This window comes from Bos indicus x Bos taurus, chromosome 9 (genome assembly GCF_003369695.1).
Source record: "Bos indicus x Bos taurus breed Angus x Brahman F1 hybrid chromosome 9, Bos_hybrid_MaternalHap_v2.0, whole genome shotgun sequence".
Taxonomy (NCBI): Eukaryota; Metazoa; Chordata; class Mammalia; order Artiodactyla; family Bovidae; genus Bos; species Bos indicus x Bos taurus.
Window position 1 is genome coordinate 24135996 of NC_040084.1, and position 21447 is coordinate 24157442.

The window sequence follows — 21447 nt, forward strand, 5'->3', positions numbered from 1 at the left end:
CCGGCTTCCATACCCAGGAGAACCTTTTGGGCACCTAGCTGGATTTGAGGTTGAAGAGTCTGTGGCAACACTGCGCGTTCTCGTTCAAAAAAAGTCCAGTTTATTCCTATTTTGAACCATTGAGCAATTAATTTAATCGGCAAAAAAAGAATTACTTTCCTTTTGGGCCCCTTTTTCTTAGACTGGCTCACATGTGGTCAGTCGTGTCCGACTCTTTGCGACCTAATGGACTGTAGCCCGCCAGGCTCCTCTGTCCCTGAAATTCTCCAGGCAAGAATACTGGAGTGGGTTGCGAGTTCTTCTTCCAGGGGATCTTCCAAACCCAAGGATCCGACCCAGGTGTCCCGCATTGCAGGGGGATTCTTTACCGTCTGCGCTACCAGAGAAATGCAGAAGCTGGAAAAAGATTAATCAGTATACAAATCTAAAAACTAAAGAAATGGCTTAATTTGTTGGACATGTGTGGTTTTAAACATCAAACTCTTGGCTGTATCCTCCATTTCATTTGAGCCTGTACGTTGTCTTTTTTGAAACTGTACTTTCTTAATTCTTAGTAAAATGAAGGTGGAAGAGCATGGTTTCTTACCTTTAAAAGAGCAGTATATATTTCAAATTCTTTGCCAGTATCTTCTTACTTGCAGTCCTGTCGAATTTCCAACTCTCATTAACTGTTTAGTCAAGGTTCAAAAATTTTCATTTCTTATATGTAGAGAAATCAGTGCATTTTATTTTAATCTGTTTATCTGTCTGCTGATTTATCCATCTGCACGCAGAAATGGAATTCGTCTACAGGAATCTCACTAAAATGCCCTTGTGGGCTTCAAGCTCTGTCTCAGTTGCACTCGTAGTGTTAATCATGTCAGTGAATAGCTCTATCTTTCCTTGTTCAAGCTGAGGCAGGATGTAGCTGCCCCAGGGCTCCTAAGGTAAAGGGATTGGTGAGTCATCCCCTGTGGTTGAAACTCCAAGAGAATTTTGTTGTTGTTCAGTCCCTCAGTCATGTCCGACTCTTTGTGACCCCATGAACTGCAGCATGCCAGGCTTCCCTGTCCTTCACCCATCTCCAGGAGCTTGCTCAAGGTCACATCCATTGAGTTGGTGTTGCCATCCATCTGGTCGTCCTCTGTTGTCCCCTTCTCCTCCTGCCTTCAATCCTTCCCAGCAGCAGGGTCTTTTCCAATGAGTCAGCTCTTCCTATCAGGTGGCCAAAGTATTGGAGCTTTACCTTCAGGATCAGTCCTGCTAATGAATATTCAGGGTTGATTTCCTGAGAAATAACTTTGGCCAAGATGAGAATAGCAGGACAACTGAGAGAGGAGGCTGGGGCCTGCCCAGACACCGTATTAATAATGCTCATTCTTTAAGTCAGGAGACCTCCCTGACCACAGGCAGAAAGGCTCCTTGAAGGTGAAAGGGCTATGATGGGAAGAAATGCTATACCCAGAGGCCTCTTTAGTAGAATCCTTTTTAGCGAAGAGATTTGAGTGCACACAAGGGAGGAGCCTGAGATATAACAAATATGGACTCTGAACCAGGCAAGTCAAAATGACTGACCAAAGGAAAATCAGAAGAAATGACTCATAAAAGTAATTCAGATTGCCATGAAGTTTCGACTCAGAAACTCTGAGTCTGCCCATGTGTCTATCCACACGTGCTATACTCTTTTTCCTCCCAATAAATACTGGCTTCACTACATTCCATCTTTGTGGGAATTCTTTTCTGCAAAGCCAAAAAGCCAGGGCCCTTGTCACTGACCACTGGTCCAGTGGTTAGGATTTGCTGCTCTCACTGCCACGACCCAGCCTCTATCTCTACTTGGGAAGACAAGCCACTCTTCAAGTCATTGCAGGCTGAGGCCATCCGAAATCAAAACCTATCTTTAATTTCTCTCTTTCTCTTATGCTCATATCCACTTTGCAAATAATCTGTTGGCTCTTCCTTCAAAACACATTCAGAATCGGATTCCTGACCTCCTCTGCTACAACCTACCTTATCTCTTTTAAATGGTTTACTGAAAGAGATTAAATCAGAGTCCAACAGATTCAAGATATTTTTGTAATAATGTTATTATCATTGGCATTCTATTTTGCTTCATTGAATCAGGGAGAAAGGAGTGGCAACAGAATGCTAGGATCTGCTCAGTATTCATAACTCTTTCCCCCAAGAATATGAAATGTGTTCATAAATACCACATATCTCAGGCACCCCTTCTTCCCCATACTATCCTCCCAACATATAAAAATGTTTGATGTTGTTAGTTTAGTGATCAAAACATTCTGTTTGGTTAATTCTGAAGACATCCATGAAAATGTGCTTGAGAAAATCATATGTGTTTCAGTGGAAAATGCGTTGAAAACCGTTGCTGTAACTAGTTTAGGGCAGTGGTTTTCAGAGTGTTTCCTAGTGTTCTCTGGGGGTTGTTCAGATCCTATCAGAGGGTCCTAGAGGTAAAAAATTATCTGGATAATAATACATACAAAAACTCTAGCTGCCTTGTTTCTCTTTCTCTCTCTTTCTCCCACCCCTCTCCTTTAACTTTACCACGGTGGAGTTTTCCAGAGGTCACATGATGTGTGACCATCTGTGTGGCCAACAGATTGAATGTAGAAGCAGATTCTAGAATTTACCTATATTAATTAGGCCAGGCACTAAATAAATTTGTAAAACTTAAGATAATACTGTTCTTTTTCATTGTTAACTTTGCTTTGAAAAATATAGTTATTTTTCAGGAAATATTTATGTACTTACTTTAACATTATGGATTATTATTTTAAATGACTTAATTTTAATTGATGAATTTTAATGAATGTAAAGTACTCATGAATATTTTAAACTGTTTTCAGTTTTAGTTTTGTAACTATTGATAGATTAACATATATAAAACAGTTCTTTTGAGGCTTCTATAATTTTTAGGACTATTAAAAGTTCCCAAGACCAAGAACTTTGAGAAGTCTAGCTCTAGAATAGTCTGGGACCATTTTGTGCACCAGCCCTGAGCTAGATTTCTTCCCACATGCCAGCAATCATCTGATAACTGTGGACACAACTTTCTCATGTGTTTGGAACCAGAACAAACCAGATTCAGGAATGCACCCAGTCATTATTGCTAGCAGATGAATAGAAATAAAGCCAAGAGGAAGTTTTGGAAAGCAAACTTTTCCATTTCCAGTTGAAGATTTTGCTTCAAGAGCTGATATATAGCTTGATCTCTGTCCTACTATTTGACATGTTGTTCAGTAATCAAAAATATCTACTCTTTGAGTAGAGTTCCTTTGTAAATAGTAGCAGACTGGACAGTTTTGCTTGTGCTCATCCTTTACCTAACATGATAACCAGTGCTCTTCCTTTGGCTCACTCTTAGTGTTTCTACAGCAGCCCTGGAAGCTACAGCTGAGTTCTGACAATTTTATGCTTGGGAAATAGCCCAACACAAAACAGTCCCTGAGTAAGATGTTATAGTTTGACTGTAAAGGCAAGCACACCTTTCCTAACCTTAACTGTATGTGTACATTATATACATATTAGTTTTTAGATGTTTTATATTGACAACATTAGCTATTATCTCCAAAGTTCATATTTCCTTCATTGGACATGACCTCATTGAGCATTATGTTGAATAACTACTATATTTTATTTATTGGCAGAATTGCTTATTATTTTAAAGCTAGATCATTATTTTAATAGAACTGACACAGTGTACCCTATTGCATAAAGGAAATAGCTCACAGTCATAAGGGAAGCAAATATGTTTTGCAATGCCACATTTTCCTCCAAATGGTTAGGATTTAGGAAAGCAATGTCAAATAGTTTTATAATTATGCATATTTGAATTTTTATTTATTTATTTAGGAATTATATACATATCAATGATCAGTTTAATGCAATTATAACCTAGAAGCTTGAAATATTTTTCCCAGTGGTATATTCATTAGGGTCCTGTTTGAAAAACTGACACCACTGTAAGTATTTAGAACAAAGGGACTTTAATGCAGTGAATTGGCTGCAATATATTATGAAACTGGAAGACCCAGAGAAGGAAGATGAGGATACCCTGAAATCACTAACTGCGGACACTCACAAGCTCTCCTAAGGATGGAGGAGCAAAATTTTCATTGATGTTTCCAAGAGCCTATTCATATTCTCCCATAGGCTGTTCAAGCACCCCTGTATGAACTGCTGTAGGAGGAAGCCAGGACTCATAAGCTCACTAAGCCTACAGGAACTCATGGTGATTAGCAGTCGCCTACCCCACCACTGCCAGAGCCAGGAACAAGAAAAGAATCACATTCTCCCTCCCCCTTCTTCTATTTCATATAAGTTCCTTGCATTACTAGAACCACATAGGAAACCAGTGGTCAGTGGCTTCTGGGAAATAACTTTTCCAGATCCCTTTGATATAAAACAGAATATGCAAGTGCCAATGAGAGGCTGGGCATCAGCAGACAAGGAATTTGCTGCTACTCTGACTAGAATTGAGTTCCCCCTTTTGTCCCCTGATATCCATATCGGCCCATGAGATTCTGGGTAATATGACTTCATTCTTGTAAATGGAGAATGTAAACTAGATGAAGTCATTGAGGATACATGAACCCCTGGCTAATGACTGTAAGATGTGGACATTTGACCCAAGATGGTGCTATCATCTGAAATTTGAGGACATTTACAGAGAGTTTGAGGATAGGGAGCCTCTGCTTCTTCAGAGGGCATCAAGTGCAGGTGTGACGCCTGACCTGCCTCATCCATGTTGATATCCTGAGGAAAACCAGCCCGAAGGGGAAACTAATAGATAGAAGACAGAAGGGCTCGCAGAACGAAAAGGCCTCACCGAAGCATGCAGAAAAGCTGTCCTTTCTCCTGACTTCTCAATTTTCAGAGTTCATAGGTAGCCCTTATGTTGTTTATCAATTTGAGTTTGTTTTTCATGTAGTATTTGCAACAAAAAACGATCTAATAAAATGATTCAGTTCCTGAATCTAGCAAAAAATGGTTGCATACTTGAGCTATAAACTTTCATATTTCTGGCTGTCACACTTTCATAATCCTTCTAAACTGTTAGAAGTGTAAGACAAGTGTGGGGAAAAAAAAAAACTGTTTTGCACAACTGATTCATCTTTCAACCTTCCACAAAATACACAGGAAAAAAGAAGATAATGATAAGGAGAAATTGCATGATCATTTAAGTCTGAATCAATGGATATATAATAAACTTTATATCTATGAGAAGATATACCTTATATTCAGATGGCCATGTAATAATTACTAAACAAAGAAAGAAGAAAAAAACTCATGAACTCATTTACAAATATTTCAATAAATTTCTCAATGCTTTATTGGGCTATATTTTTTCTGATTAGCAATGTAGTTAAACTTGATATTAATAAGAAACTATTAAATGGGAAAAAATCCGGTATCATTTCAAAATTCCAAGTCTCTAAACCTTGGACCAATAATAAAATTAGTATTGTAATCTGAGACAATCTTAAAACAAGAATAACAAGAACATAATATATTAGCACTTCTTGAACATGGGCAAAACTAAACTCAGAGAAAATCTCATAGACTTAAAATGTTTTATTGCTCAAAATAAAGAATAAAACTAGGAATTTTTAAAAGGACACAAGAATAGAGAAATAAAATTGTAGGTATAAAAATCAAAGAAGGATCAATAATCCAAAAGTTTTCTTTGATTTAGAAATAAATGCACAATATAACAGATAAATTTAGACAAATTTTATTAAGAAGAGATATAAAGTACAAATAAGCATTATTATTCAGAACAAGAAAAAGAGCCACATATAATGGGAGAAGTTAGCATCATTAGACAACAGTATACTAATAAATCTAAAACTTCCAGTGACTTGAGTAACTTGGAACATACCAATCTCTGTGTGCACAGAAATTTTTCCTACATTTTGAACTAACTGTGTCTTCTACATAAAATCTTGCTATGGTCTGAATATTTGTGCATAGCCAAAATTCAGACTGAAATCCTAAATTCACAAAGGCAATGATATTAGTAGATGGGGGCTTTGAGGTCTTGAGGATAGAGCTCTCTTAAATGGGATTAGCACTCGTATAAGAGACCTTGAAGAGCTCCCTAGAGCCAGATATGCTGGAGTGCACAGTTAAGTGGGCCTTAGGAAGCATCACGACTAACAAAGCTAGTGGAAGTTATGGAATTCCAGCTGAGCTATTTCAAATCCTAAAATGCAATGCTGTTAAAGTGCTGTACTCAATCTGCCATCAAATTTGGAAAACTCAGCAGTGGCCACAGGACTGGAAAAGGTGAGTTTTCATTCCAATTCCAAATAAAGGCAATGCCAAAGAATGTTCAAACTACTGCACAGTTGCACTCACTTTACATGCTAGCATTCAAGCTGGTTTTAGAAAAGGCAGAGGAACTTGAGATCAATTTGCCAACATCTGCTGGATCATCAAAAAAGCAAGAGAGTTCCAGAAAAACATCTATTTCTGCTTTATTGACTATGCCAATAAAGCCTTTGACTGAGTGCATCACAATAAACTGTGGAAAATTCTGAAAGAGGTGGGAATATCAGACCACCTGAACTGCCTCTTGAGAAACCTGTATACAGGTCAGGAAGCAACAGTTAGAACTGGACATGGAACAACAGACTGGTTCCAAATAGGAAAAGGAGCACATCAAGACTATATTATCACCCTGCTTATTTAACTTATATGCAGAATACATCATAAGAAATGCTCAGCTGGATGAAGCACAAGCTGGAATCAAGATTGCCGGGAGAAATATCAATAACCTCAGACATACAGATGACACCACCCTTATGGCAGAAAGCAAAGAGCAACAAAAAAAGCCTCTTGATGAAGGTGAAAGAGGAAAGTGAAAAAGCTGACTTAAAACTCAGCATTCAAAAACCGAAGATCATGGCATCTAGTCCCATCACTTCCCATCTATAGCATCTAGTCCCATCTATAGCAAATAGTTGGGAAAGCAATGAAAATAGTGAAAGACTTAATTTTCTTGGGCTCCAAAATCACTGCAGATGGTGATTGCAGCCATGAAATTAAAAGACGCTTGCTCCTTGGGAGAAAAGCTATGACCAACCTAGACAGCATATTAAAAAGCAGAGACGTTACTTAGCTGACAAATGTCCATGTAGTCAAAACTATTGTTTTTTCAGTAATCATGTATGGATGTGAGAGTTGGACTATAAAGAAAGTTGAGCACTAAAGAATTGATGCTTTTGAACTGTGGTGTTGGAGAAGACTCTTGAGAGTCCCTTGGACTGCAAAGAGATCAAATTAGTCAATCCTAAAGGAAATCAGTCCTGAATATTCATTGGAAGGACAGATACTGAAGCTGAAACTCCAATACTTTGGCTACCTGATGTGAAGAAGTGACTCACTGGAAAAGACCCTGATGCTGGGAAAGATTGAAGGAAGAAGGAGAAGTGGATGACAGAGGAGGAGATGGTTGGATGCATTACCAACTCAACGGACATGAGTTTGAGCAAGTTTCTGGAGATGGTGAAGGACAGGGAAGCCTGGTGTGCTGCAGTCCATGAGGTTGCAAAGACTGGGACATGACTGAGTGACTGAACAACAGAGCTCCTTAGCCCTTCCACCTGGGGGGCTACGAGGGAGAGGTTTACAGCCTGTTAGAAGGCTCTCACCCAGTCATGCTGGCACCCTAATCTTGGACTTACAGCCTCCAGAACTGTGGGTGTAGGTTTCTGTTGCATATAAGCTACCCAGTCTGTGGTATTTTGGTATAGCAGCCCAGATGTGTTCAGTTGCTAAGTTGTGTCCTACTCTTCGTGACCCCATGGACTGCAGCATCCCAGGCTCCTCTATGTCTATAGAGATAGAGGCTTCTCTATCTCTATAGTTCTTCACTATCTCCCAAGGATTGCTCAAATTCATGTCCATTGAGTTGTTGATGCTATCTAACCATCTCATTTTCTGCCACCCTCTTCTCCTTTTGCCTTCAATCTTTCCCAGCATCAGGGTCTTTTTCAATTAGTCGGCTATTCACACTCGGTGTCCAAAGTATTAGAGCTTCAGCTTCAGCATCAGTCCTTCCAATGAATGTTCAGGATTGATTTCCCTTAGGATTGATTGGTTTGATCTCCTTCCAGCCCAAATGGACTAAGACAAATGTCTTTCCATTGATTTTTGCTGGTTCTTTCTTGTCAATGATGTCTTAGCCTTAAATGTCACTTGCTCATAGACGCTTTCTTCTGACTCTTCAAAATTTTTCAGCATCCCTCAGCGTCATTCCCTATCATATCACATCCTTAATTTCACCAAAATATTTTTGTTAACTTGATATTTAAACCTTTTTATCTTAATTTATTATGCTTTTTCTTCTGAGAATGTAAGTCTTTTGAGATTAGGAACCTTGTAAACCTTTATTGCCCAAAGCTCATAGAACAGAGGCACAGAGCTTCTATCAATAAAAGTCTTAAATAATTAAAGTCATTTTTAGGAAAGTAAAAAATGATAAGAATCACAAAATATACATACAATAATCATGGTATTACTTTAAAAAATAGTTTCAAGGCATTACAGTGTTAATATTGAACTCTTTAAATATTCAATAAATAGAAACTCTCTGTGTTATATAAAATGTTTGATAGCCCAGAAAATTATGACCATTTATTCAGCTATACATTTAGAAAACCCAAAAAAATAAATTTCAAAATACTTAGAACTAGAAAAAAATTAAGTCAAATATTTAGATATAGAATAGATTATAAAAAATTAAAATTTTATTAAAATAGCAAAAAGAAATATTATTTATTTTATAAATATTGTTTGAATTAATAATGATTTACTCTGAAATTAAAATTTCAAAATCAAAATCAAAATCTGAAAGGATGTTGTTGGACATGAACAAGTTAGTCTTCAGTTCAGTTCAGTTCAGTCATTCAGTCATGTCCGATTCTTTGCAACCCCATAAATTGCAGCACACCAGGCCTCCCTGTCCATCACCAACTCCCGGAGTTCACTCAAACTCACGTCCATCGAGTCAGTGATGCCATCCAGCCATCTCATCCTCTGTTGTCCCTTTCTCCTCCTGCTCCCAATCCCTCCCAGCATCGGAGTCTTTTCCAATGAGTCAACTCTTCACATGAGGTGGCCAAAGTATTGGAGTTTCAGCTTTAGCATCATTCCTTCCAAAGAAGACCCAGGACTGATCTCCTTTAGAATGGACTGATTGGATCTCCTTGCAGTCCAAGGGACTCTCAAGAGTCTTCTCCAACACCACAGTTCAACAGCATCAATTCTTCGGTGCTTTGCTTTCTTCACAATCCAACTCTCACATGCACACATGACTACTGGAAAAACCATAGCCTTGACTAGACGAACTTTTGTTGGCAAAGCAATGTCTCTGCTTTTGAATATGCTATCTAGGTTGGTCATAATTTTCCTTCCAAGGAGTAAGCTTCTTTTAATTTCATGGCTGCAATCACCATCTGCAGTGATTTTGGAGCCCCAAAAAATAAAGTCTGACACTGTTTCCACTGTTTACCCATCTATTTCCCATGAAGTGATGGGACCAGATGCCATGATCTTTGTTTTCTGAATGTTGAGCTTTAGGCCAACTTTTTCACTCTCCTCTTTCACTTTCATCAAGAGGCTTTTTAGTTCCTCTTCACTTTCTGCCATAAGGGTGGTGTCATCTGCATATATGAGGTGACTGATATTTCTCCCGGCAATCTTGATTCCAGCTTGTGCTTCTTCCAGCCCAGCGTTTCTCATGATATACTCTGCATAGAAGATAAATAAGTAGGGTGACAATATACAGCCTTGACGTACTCCTTTTCTTATTTGGAACCAGTCTGTTGTTCCATGTCCAGTTCTAACTGTTGCTTCCTGACCTGCATATAGGTTTCTTAAGAGGCAGGTCAGGTGGTCTGGTATTCCCATCTCTTTCAGAATTTTTTACAGTTTATTGTGATCCACACAGTCAAAGGCTTTGGCATAGTCAATAAAGCAGAAATAGATGTTTTTCTGTTAGTCTTAAATTTACCCCAATATGCTGGTAGCTCAGCTGGTAAAGAATCTGCCTGCAATGCAGGAGACCTGGGTTTCTCTCCCTGGGTTGGGAAGATCCCCTGGAGGAGGGCGTGGCAACCTCCTCCAGTATTCTCCTCTGGAGAATCCCCATGGACAGAGGAGCCTGGTGGGCTGCAGTCCATGGGGTCGCAAAGAGTGAGACACGACTGAGCAACTAAGCATGCATGCACGCAGTAAATAATAGATAGTGGCTAGTAAACAAGTGTACAGTGTGTGATGAAGCACGAAAAAGATCTTAAGAAAGTCTATGTTTTCAGCAACCAGTTTGGGGGGAAAATTGTGTACTTGAAGAAAAAATATCTTCTCTCCATCTCTTATACTGTAAAATCAAGATTACAAACTGGCCACCCTTTTGCCATAATTGGGCCACACATGTATATGTTTATTGCATTGTATTTTAAAAATCAGAAAATCTTACATCAAAATATAAAAGTTAAAAAAAAAAAAAAAAAAACAGCTTGGGAAGAAAAAGCAAATCGGAAGATAGAGCGAGGCTGAACCCACATTTCCAGATGGCACTAATTGGCAGGAACAGAGGAGTGGCAGCCCTCCTGGTGCTCAGCAATTTGGCACAACTCTTCCTGCCTCCTGTGCTATGCCAGCTTGCCTCACGCGTTTATTTGAGTGGCTCCAGTCCTGTAGCCATTTGAGATGAAAAACGCCAGATGGATCAAGAGTTAGATGTGAAAGATGAAACCATGAAATAAATTAGATGAAAACACAGGTGGATATTTAACTGGTTCTCGTGAGCTGGACTAACTCTTTGATTATTCTTATTAATGAATGGTAGGCTCCAGCAGTTAGGGGTGAGTGAGGATTAAGTATTTCCTCACAACTCTGTATCAGATTCTAGAGAAAGCAATCTTCATACCAAATTCTTCCCCACAAGCAGCCATTTATCCAGCAGTTTTTATGAGAAAGTTGGCAAAACATCTCATCAGGATCAGGCTAAATGCTGTGCTATACTTAGTGGCTCAGTCATGTCTGACTCTTTGCGACCCCATGGACTGCAGCCTGCCAGGCTCCTCTGTCCATGAGGATTCTCCAGGTGGAATGCTGGAGTGGGTTGCCATGCCCTCCTTCAGGGCATTAGGATATTTAGGGCTTCCTAAATTCTTATATAGATGCTTCCCAGGTGGCTCAAGGATAAAGAATTCACCTGCCAATACAGGAGACATGGATTCGATCACTCAGTCTAGAAGATCCCCTGGAGGAGGAAATGGCAACCTACTCCAGTATTCTTGTTATTCCAGTAACAGAGGAGCCTGACAGGCGATAGTCCATGGGGTTGCAGAGTTGGATATATGACTTAGCAACTGAAAAAGCAAATTCTTACATGCTAATTAAACAAGAGTAGGAAGTGTCTCTGAATTTTTTTATCCAATGTGCATATCTCAAATGCCATTAATTTCACCAGTGAGTTCACCAATAAGAACTCTTCTCACCAACAAAAACCCTTTTCCACAATTTGTATATTGATTAGCCAAAGCTCTAGCAGTAGCAGTATTAGAGACAAACTCGCTGAAGCATTCAGAGTCTTTGGAGTGTGGCCTTTCTGATTGAGTGCTAGTTAATCACCATTTGGATGGGAAATTCTAATTAGGACAAATAGTTACACATAAGGAGTAGCTTAAGCCAAGGAGCATGTACCTCGTAGCACACTGTCTACACTCAGGTTCTTCAAAGTGAAGTATACTGGCATTTTGCAGAAAAAGCCCTTTCCAAGTATAAAAGAAATGGAAGAAATTACGAGAGAAAAGAAAATATTTAATGCCACAAAAATGACGAGTTTCTGTACATTAAAATACCTTAAATTAAAAGGGGAATGAAAAACTGCTGGGATTATTAGGAGCAGTTATTTCTTAAGTGAAATACACATTTACATGTTACACACGTGTGTGTGTTTCTAGTTTCCTCTTTGTCTTTTTATATGAATCTCATTGTGCAAAAAATGGTTACATGAATTTTCACTAAATGCTTGCTTCGGACTAAGCAGTTTCTTTCACTCCAGCATTCTCATCTGGCTTCTATGCTATATTGCTGCTGCTGATTCTCTTGAGTGTTACTCTGCTGGCCACAAACCATCTATTGGTCACTGTTGAGGAAACCCCTTCCTGATCTTAAACAAAGAAAAAACTCCTGCAGTCCAAATGACTGCAGTTTTCCTTTTTTTTTTTTTTAGGAGAGAACAGTTTTGGGGGAATGTGTTTATTTTGTTTTCAGAGTTTTTTTTTTTGTTTGTTTTGTTTTTGCCATGCCCCAGTTATCACCGACCTGGTGGACATAAGTTGGAGCAAGCTCTGGAAGCTGGTGATGGACAGGGAAGCCTGGTGTGCTGCAGTCCATGGGGTCACAAAGAGTTGGACACGACTGCAACTGAACTGAGTTATTACTCAGAGGTGCCTTCCATGACACAGAAGAATTCTACAACCACGAAAAGCTCCAGAAAATAGCTTATCTTTCTTCACTGTTGCTATTGCACCTCACACAGCACACGGAGATTCCCAGAAGCCACCCTAGGCAGAAGTAGTTCTAGGATAACATCTTGGTGTCATCATGATGCATTCAGCTCCAGAGAGTGAAGAAAGACCCTTTTTCTCCCAGATAGAGGCCCATCTCAATTCCTACTCTAGTATTAACCACTTCCTGGAATGACTGATCTTGAAAAATCCTTTCTCTTACTAAAAAATATCATGGTCACGCACCAAGGTTCAACTTGCATCACAGTGTTGTTCTATATTGGTACAATTCCCAAAACCTGTGTTATTCAGTCATGCACTGGACATCTGTTGTTAAAGGCTGCCAAAAATCCACTTCCCCTTCTTTTGAAATGGTGCCCTGAACTTAACATTGGGAAAACTACTCCTTTACTATTAGTTGCAACCCTGGAATGATCAATCGAGATGTCCCCATTTCCCCTGGCCAAGGGATGGACACGTGAACCAAGCTATACCAACCAGATCCTTTCTCTCCTTGGAATTTGAAGCTCATGTGGAATGTGGGGAAAGGTGGAAAAAGCAGTTGGAGTGGATCCACTCCATCTGGCTGTGACTTTTCATTCCTTTTAGTTTTTGCCATAGAAACTTTGGCTTCTGGCTTTTCCAGGACTGACTCTGAAGTTGTGTAAAGATGTCCCATGTTCCTCAATCCTCCAATATATTCCTCTATGGTTTTTCCTTGCACCTAAAATTCTAAGTAATACAAGTTCTACTCATGATTATATTTTTATGTAAGTGTGCTTTTTCTCTAAACTTCCTGTTGTGTGTGTGTGTGTTAGTCTCCCATTCGTGTCCGAAGCTTTGTGATACCGTGGACTGTAGCTCACCAGGTAACTCTGTCCATGGAATTCTGCAGACAAGAATACTGGAGTGGGTTGCCATTCCCTTCTCTATGGGATCTTCTCGACCCAGAGATCAAACCCTGGTCTCCTGTCCAATCCTAGGGGGATTCTTTACCATCTGAGCCACCAGAGAAGCCCAACTTCCTGTTACTCAGCTGCATCTATCAGGATGGAATTCTACATTGGTCTTACCAACTCCATTCACCCATCTGGTCTACTTTTCTCTTGAGATGTTGGATCTATCTCAGCATGAGATCAAGATCAGGTCATTCCTGGAATGTGGTTGGTAAGGTAAAATAACTCTCAGGAAGCATTTTCAAATAATAATACTTTCATTTTTGCTTTTCTATTGCTTCAAATCAAAAGCACTCTTTGAGTCCATGACTGAAAGAGAAGAAAAGAATGGAAATAATGACCAGAGATGTGCAAGGTCTTTCCCCTGTCCTTGCCACTTGGCAGGAATGAATAGGTCAATGCAAGTGTAATCAGAACTGAGGCTTATGAGTTCCGGGTGAAAATTTGAGTTTATCTTTGGGCAAGACAATCCCTTGTTTTGTATTAGACTTCTTAAAAATGTCTCTCTAAGTATTTCTCTAATCTCTTTGGTGGTGGTGGCCTAAAAGTTAAAGTGAAAGTGTTAGTAGCTCAGTCGTGTCCAACTCTTTGCTATTCCATGGGCTGTAGACTGCCAGGCTCCTCTGTCCATGGGATTCTCCAGGCAAGAATACTGGAGTGGGTTTCCATTTCCTTCTCTAGGGCATCTTCTTAACCCAGGGATCAAACCCGGGTCTCCTGCACTGCAGGCAGATTCCTTACCACCTGAGTCACCAGGGATGCCCCAGTGGTGGTCTAATGGCTAAGTCATATCTGACTCTTTGAGACCCCAATGACTGTAGACCACCAGGCTCCTCTGTCCATAGGATTTCCCAGGCAAGAATACTGGAGTGGGTTGCCATTTTGTACTCCAGGGGATCTTCCTGACCCAGAGATTGAACCCATGTCTCTTGCATCACAGGTGGTCTCCTGCATTGCAGACAGATTCTTCACCGTTGAGCCGCCAGGGAAGCCCTAACTGCTTTAATCACAGTTATAAAGCAAAAATCTGTCTGTAAGATAATAGAAAAAAATTAAGTGTGTTTGTGGGTCTGTCTTGGGTTCCTGGCACAAAGCTCCTAAAATTCTTGTAACTTCCTAAGTGATAATGGAACTAGGAGTATCCTTTGTTCTAATATTTGGTGTTTGACCTTATTCCAAACTCAGAGTTCCTAAATCCCTTGGAATCTCCTGGGTGATAACAGTGTCTTTCACTCTAATGAGGTGACTCCTGACAGGCTCTTCAACGTGTTAGTGATGATCGTGTCTACATGATGAAGCCTTCATAAAGATCCCAAAGATACTAGGTTCAGGGATCTTCTGGGTTGCTAAACAAAGTGGAGGTGCTGGGAAAGTGGTGTGCCTCAGAAAGCTTAGATGCCCCACACTACTTCCCACTTACCTTTCCTTCTGTATCTCTTCCATCTGGCTGTTCTTCTGTATTCTTTGTTATATTCTTTTAAAATAAACTGGTAAATAGTAATTAAGCTCTTTTCCTGACTTCTGTTAAAAGCTATAGAAAATGAATTGAACCTGCGGAGGTGGTTACAGGAACTCTGATTTAGAGCTGATCAGTCAGAAGTATAGGTAACAGCCTGGACTCTGGACTTGCTGTTAGCGTCTGAGGATGTGGGCAGCTTCGTGAGACTGAGCCCTTACCTTGTGGCATAAGATGCTCTTAGTAGATAGTGTCAGAATTGAATTCAATTGTAGGACACACAGATGGTGTCACAGAATTGCTTGGTGTTTGGAAAACCCCCACACATCTGGTGTCAGAAGTATTCTGAGTCTCATGCATACTTCCCAATATTCACTGCAGCATTATTTACAATAGCCAGGACATGAAAGCAACTAAACATCCATCCACAGAGCAATTGTTTGTTACAGAGAAGAACTGATTCTGACTCCATGTTGGAACTGTTTCTTTGATTTGCCTTTTGTTGCTGTTATTATAATCATATATAATGCACTGCCTCAAAAGACCCTGCCCTCTGCCTGACTTAAAGTGCCTTTGTTCAGCTCACAGAGAGATAATCTGACCCTGCCCACCTGTGAATAGAAGGGATTACCACACCCCTTCTAAAGGCTGGCCCTTCCCAAAGATGTTTTGCAAGACTGCAGACCCTTTTTACTTTACCTCCTCACTGCCTCTTCCTCTCTATTCTGCCCTTTGACTTTAGTTCTGCATTGCTTCTCGAATCTCTAGTTCTACGAAAGGACCTGCATCCAGACCCAGACAAAATGATTACTTTGAGGCTTTAGTCTGCCGTCTTCTTGGTCAGCGAGCTTTCCAAATAATGTATTCTTTGCGTCAACGCCTCTGTCTCTTGGATTCATTGGCCTGTCATGTGGTGAGCAGAGCAAGCTTGGACTTGGTAAAAGAATGGATAAAGATGTGATGCATATATACAATGGGATGTTCAGTTCAGTTCAGTCGCTCAGTCGTGTCCGACTCTTTGCGACCCCATGAATCACAGCACTCAAGGCCTCCCTGTCCATCACCAACTCCCAGAGTTCACTCAGACTCACGTCCATCGAGTCAGTGATGCCATCCAGCCATCTCATCCTCTGTCGTCCCCTTCTCCTCCTGCCCCCAATCCCTCCCAGCATCAGAGTCTTTTCCAATGAGTCAGCTCTTCACATGAGGTGGCCAAAGTACTGGAGTTTCAGCTTTAGCATCATTCCTTTCAAAGAAATCCCAGGGCTGATCTCCTTCAGAATGGACTGGTTGGATCTCCTTGCAGTCCAAGGGACTCTCAAGAGTCTTCTCCAACACCACAGTTCAAAAGCATCAATTCTTCGGCACTCAGCTTTCTTCACAGTACAACTGTCACATCCATACATGACCACTGGAAAAACCATAGCCTTGACTAGACAGACCTTTGTTGGCAAAGTAATGTCTCTGCTTTTGAATATGCTATCTACGTTGGTCATAACTTTCCTTCCAAGGAGTAAGCGTCTTTTAATTTCATGGCTGCAGTCACCATTTGCAGAGATTTTGGAGCCCCCAAAAATAAAGTCTGACACTGTTTCCACTGTTTCCCCATCTATTTCCCATGAAGTGATGGGACCAGATTCCATGATCTTTGTTTTCTGAATGTTGAGATTTAAGCCAACTTTTTCACTCTCCTCTTTCACTTTCATCAAGAGGCTTTCTAGTTCCTCTTCACTTTCTGCCATAAGGGTGGTGTCATCTGCATATCTGAAGTTACTGACATTTCTTCCGGCAATCTTGATTCCAGCTTGTGCTTCTTCCAGCCCAGCGTTTCTCATGATGTACTCTGCATAGAAGTTAAATAAGCAGGGTGACAATATACAGCCTTGACGTACTCCTTTTCCTATTTGGAATGGTTACTTGGCCATAAAAAGAATGAAATAATGCCATTTACAGCAACATGGATGGATCTAGAGATTTTGTACTGAGTGAAATAGACAAGAAATATACTGAGCAAAAAGACAAGTATGTGATATCACCTATATGTGGAATCTAAAAAAAAAAAATGATACGAATGAACTTGTTTACAAAACAGAAATAGAGTCACTGATGTAAAAAACAAACTTATGGTGCAGGGGAGGGATAAATTGGGAGATTGGGATTGTCATATACAGACTACTATATATAAAATAGATGACTAAAAAGGAAGGACCTACTGTGTAGCATAGGGAACCCAACTCAAAACTCTGTAATGACCTATATGGGAAAAGAACCTAAAGAAGGGTTGATTTATGTGTGTGCATAACTGATTCACTTTGCTATAGAGCAGAAACTACAGAGCATTGTAAATCAACTATACTCTAATAAAAATTTTAAAATGTGAAATATTGTGAGTCTGATAGTAATATGAGAGTAAAGGAGAAACACAGGAATAGTATAGATTTTCTTTACATTATCCATTATTCTTAGAAAAGCCATGTTCATATTTAATATATTGCATGTTTTACTCCTCCATATGATTTTTAGGATTATTTCTAAATTTAATTTAAAACCTGTTGGGATTATTTTGGATCATACTGGATCAATAGATGAGTATATTATAGAGTTACCTAGTAAAATCCAAGATGTTCAGTTAAATTTGAAGTTCAGATAATCAAAATATATGTATATATTTGTATAATTGTTGTATGTATATAATTTTGTAGTATAAGTACAGTCCATATAGGGCTTCCATGTTGACTCAGGTGGTAAAGAATCTAACTACAATGCAGGAGACCCAGGTTCGATCCCTGGGCCAGGAAAATCCCTTGGAGAAGGGATTGGCTACCCACTCCAGTATTCTTGGCTGGAGAATTCCATGGACAGAGAAGCCTGGCAGGCTACAGTCCATGGGATCACAAATAGTATAATACTTGGGACATATTTATACAAAAGAGCCTTTTGTTATTCATTTGAAATTGAAATTTAACTATTTTCTATTCTAATTTGATAACTCTGGCAATGTAATCTGGGAAGAAATGACATCTTTAAAATACTGTCATCATTTTCACAAATACTATATCCTTTTCATCTATTTAGTGTTTGTATCACTAAATCATTGGTGTTTATCTGTCTCATTTTGTTAGATTTATTCCTAGGTGACTTAAAATTTTTCAAGTTATTTTAAATGAGAAAATTTGTTACTGTCCAGAAATTCTATTAATTTTTGTTTAGTGATCTCATATTTAGCAGTCTTATTGAACTTTATTAATACATTTGCCTATAAACTATCCTGAATTTTTGTATTTACAATGCTGCTGCTGCTGCTGCTGCTGCTAAGTCGCTTCAGTCGTGTCCGACTCTGTGCGACCCCATAGACGGCAGCCCCACCAGTCTCCACCACCTCTGGGATTCTCCAGGCAAGAACACTGGAGTGAATTGCCATTTCTTTTTCCAATGCATGAAAGTGAAAAGTGAAAGTGAAGTCGCTCCCTTGTGTCTGACTCTTCGTGACCCCATAGACTGCAGCCCACCAGGCTCCTCGGTCCATGGGATTTCCCAGGCAAGAGTACTGGAGTGGGGTGCCATTGCCTTATCCATGTATTTACAATAACATCACTTAAAAAGAATGAGCTTTATTTACTTCTTTCTAATCCATATTTTTTTATCGTGTTTAAAAAATATATATATATATATATTTTAAAATTTGGCTATACTGGGTCTGAATTGTGGCACACATGTTGCAGCATGTGAACTCTTAGTTGCAGTTTCCAAACTCTAAGTTTCAGCATGTGTGATCTAGTCCCCTGACCAGGTATTGAACCCAGGCTCCCTGCATTGGAAGCTCTAAGTTTTAGCCACTGGACCACTATATTAGTCCCTAATCCATACCGTTTTTGTTTTTTTTTTAACTGCACAGAAAGGATCTCCAGTACAATGCTGGGAAGAAGTGGTAATAGCAGGTATCTTTGTCTTGTTTCAATTAAAAAAAACATGTCTATAATTTTATCAAACTTTTATGTTTATTGAAGGTCTTTAATAGATAATTCCTATCAGGCTAAAATTTTTCTATTTCTAGTTTGCTAAGAGTTAATCATTATTACAGTGAACAGGTATTTAAACATCAAAAATATTTTCTGTATCGATAGAGATCATCATATGGTAGTTTTCCCCTTTAATTTCTCAATGTGGTAAATATAGTAACAGATTTCCAGATATTCTCAACTTAGTCATCAGTTCAGTTCAGTCACTCAGTCGTGTCTGACTCTTTGTGATCCTATGAATCGCAGCACGCCAGGCCTCCCTGTCCATCACCCACTCCCAGAGTTCACTCAGACTCACGTCCATCGAGTCGGTGATGCCATCCAGCCATCTCATCCTCTGTCGTCCCCTTCTCCTCCTGCCCCCAATCCCTCCCAGCATCAGAATCTTTTCCAATGAGTCAACTCTTCACATGAGGTGGCCAAAGTATTGGAGTTTCAGCTTTAGCATCATTCCTTTCAAAGAAATCCCAGGGCTGAGTCAAGGCATACACAGAAACAAACACACATAAACACTGGTGGATTCCATTCGTTAATAGTTTGTTTAGAGGGTTTTTATCCCACGTGATGTCAGCTTATAATTTTTCTTTCTTGTAGTATTTGTATCTGACTTTGGAGTGAAGGCTTTCTTGGCTTTCTAAAATGAAGTCATTAGAGAGGGGTTTCTGTTTTTACTGTCCTTTAAAATAGTGTGTATAATTTTAGATTGATCTTTTCTTTGAAACAAAATTCTCAAACTTCAGCCTGCCTTGTGTACAGACTCATCAGCTCTCACGTGGGATTGCTCATTTAGTAGGTGTGAAGTGGAACTTGAGAATTTGTGGGTCTGACAAGTTCTCAGGTGATGCTCATGCTCATGTTCTAAGGGCTCAACTTCAAAAACAACTGCTATAAGTATTTGGTAAAATTTATTCATAAAATCTGATGGGCCAAGTTGTTCAGTTTTGTTTTCTTAAGTAATGAGTACATTTGAAACTATTAATTCATTATAGATCTAATTCTAGTCTAGTTTTCTTTTGAGTCCGTTTGGAAAGGTATAGCTCTCTAAGAAATTGTCCAAAATTTCACTTATGTCGATAGAATTATTCAGGATATTCTCTTATAATGTTTTAAGTCTTGGAGCATTGTGCTCTAGTTTTCAATTCTAATAATATGCGTTTGTGACTTTTCTCCAGTGGTGTCCTGGAGCTGGTTTGTGCCAGCTGCCCAGAACCATTTATATGGTCTCTTCCTAATGTGTACAGTGACATCATGTCAGGAGATTAAAATCAGCAGAAGTGCAAATATTTACATAATAGGGATCAGAAATCTTACAACTTAGAGTCTACCTCCACCCCAGAGACAGCTGATTAACCAGCATAACTCCCTCTCTCTTTCTTTGCCTACTCTTTTTCTCCCCTTTTCCCTCTAGTCTTCTCTCTTTTCCATCAAACTTATTATATATTTTTCTGTTTTATTCAGTTCAGTTCAGTTCAGTCGTTCAGTCATGTCCGACTCTTTGCAACCCCATGAATCTCAGCACGCAAGGCCTCCCTGTCCATCACCAACTCCTGGAGTTCACTCAAACTCATGTCCATTGAGTCAGTGATGCCATCCAGTCATCTCATTCTCTGTCGTCCCCTTCTCCTCCTGCCCCTAATCCCTCCCAGCATCAGAGTCTTTTCCAATGAGTCAACACTTTGCATGAAGTAGCCAAAGTACTGGAGTTTCAGCTTTAGCATCAGTCCTTCCAAAGAACACCCAGGACTGATCTCCTTTAGAATGGACTGGTTGGATCTCCTTGCAGTCCAAGGGACTCTCAAGAGTCTTCTCCAACACCACAGTTCAAAAGCATCAATTCTTCGGCACTCAGCTTTCTTCACAGTCCAACTCTCACATCCATACATGACCACGGGAAAAACTATAGCCTTGACTAGACAGACCTTTGTTGGCAAAGTAATGTCTCTGCTTTTGAATATGTTATCTAGGTTGGTCACAACTTTCCTTCCAAGGAGTAAGCGTCTTTTAATTTCATGGCTGCAGTCACCATCTGCAGTGATTTTGGAGCCCAAAAAAATAAAGTCTGACACTGTTTCCACTGTTTCCCCATCTAGTTCCCATGAAGTGATGGGACCAGATTCCATGATCTTTGTTTTCTGAATGTTGAGCTTTAAGCCAACTTTTTCACTCTCCTCTTTCACTTTCATCAAGAGGCTTTTTAGTTCCTCTTCACTTTCTGCCATAAGGGTGGTGTCATCTGCATATATGAGGTGACTGATATTTCTCCCGGCAATCTTGATTCCAGCTTGTGCTTCCTCCAGCCCAGTGTTTCTCATGATGTACTCTGCATAGAAGTTAAATAAGCAGGATGACAATATACAGCCTTGATGCACTCCTTTTCCTATTTGGAACCAGTCTGTTGTTCCATGTCCAGTTCTAATTGTTGCTTCCTGACCTGCATATAGGTTTCTCAAGAGGCAGGTCAGGTGGTCTGGTATTCCCATCTCCTTCAGAATTTT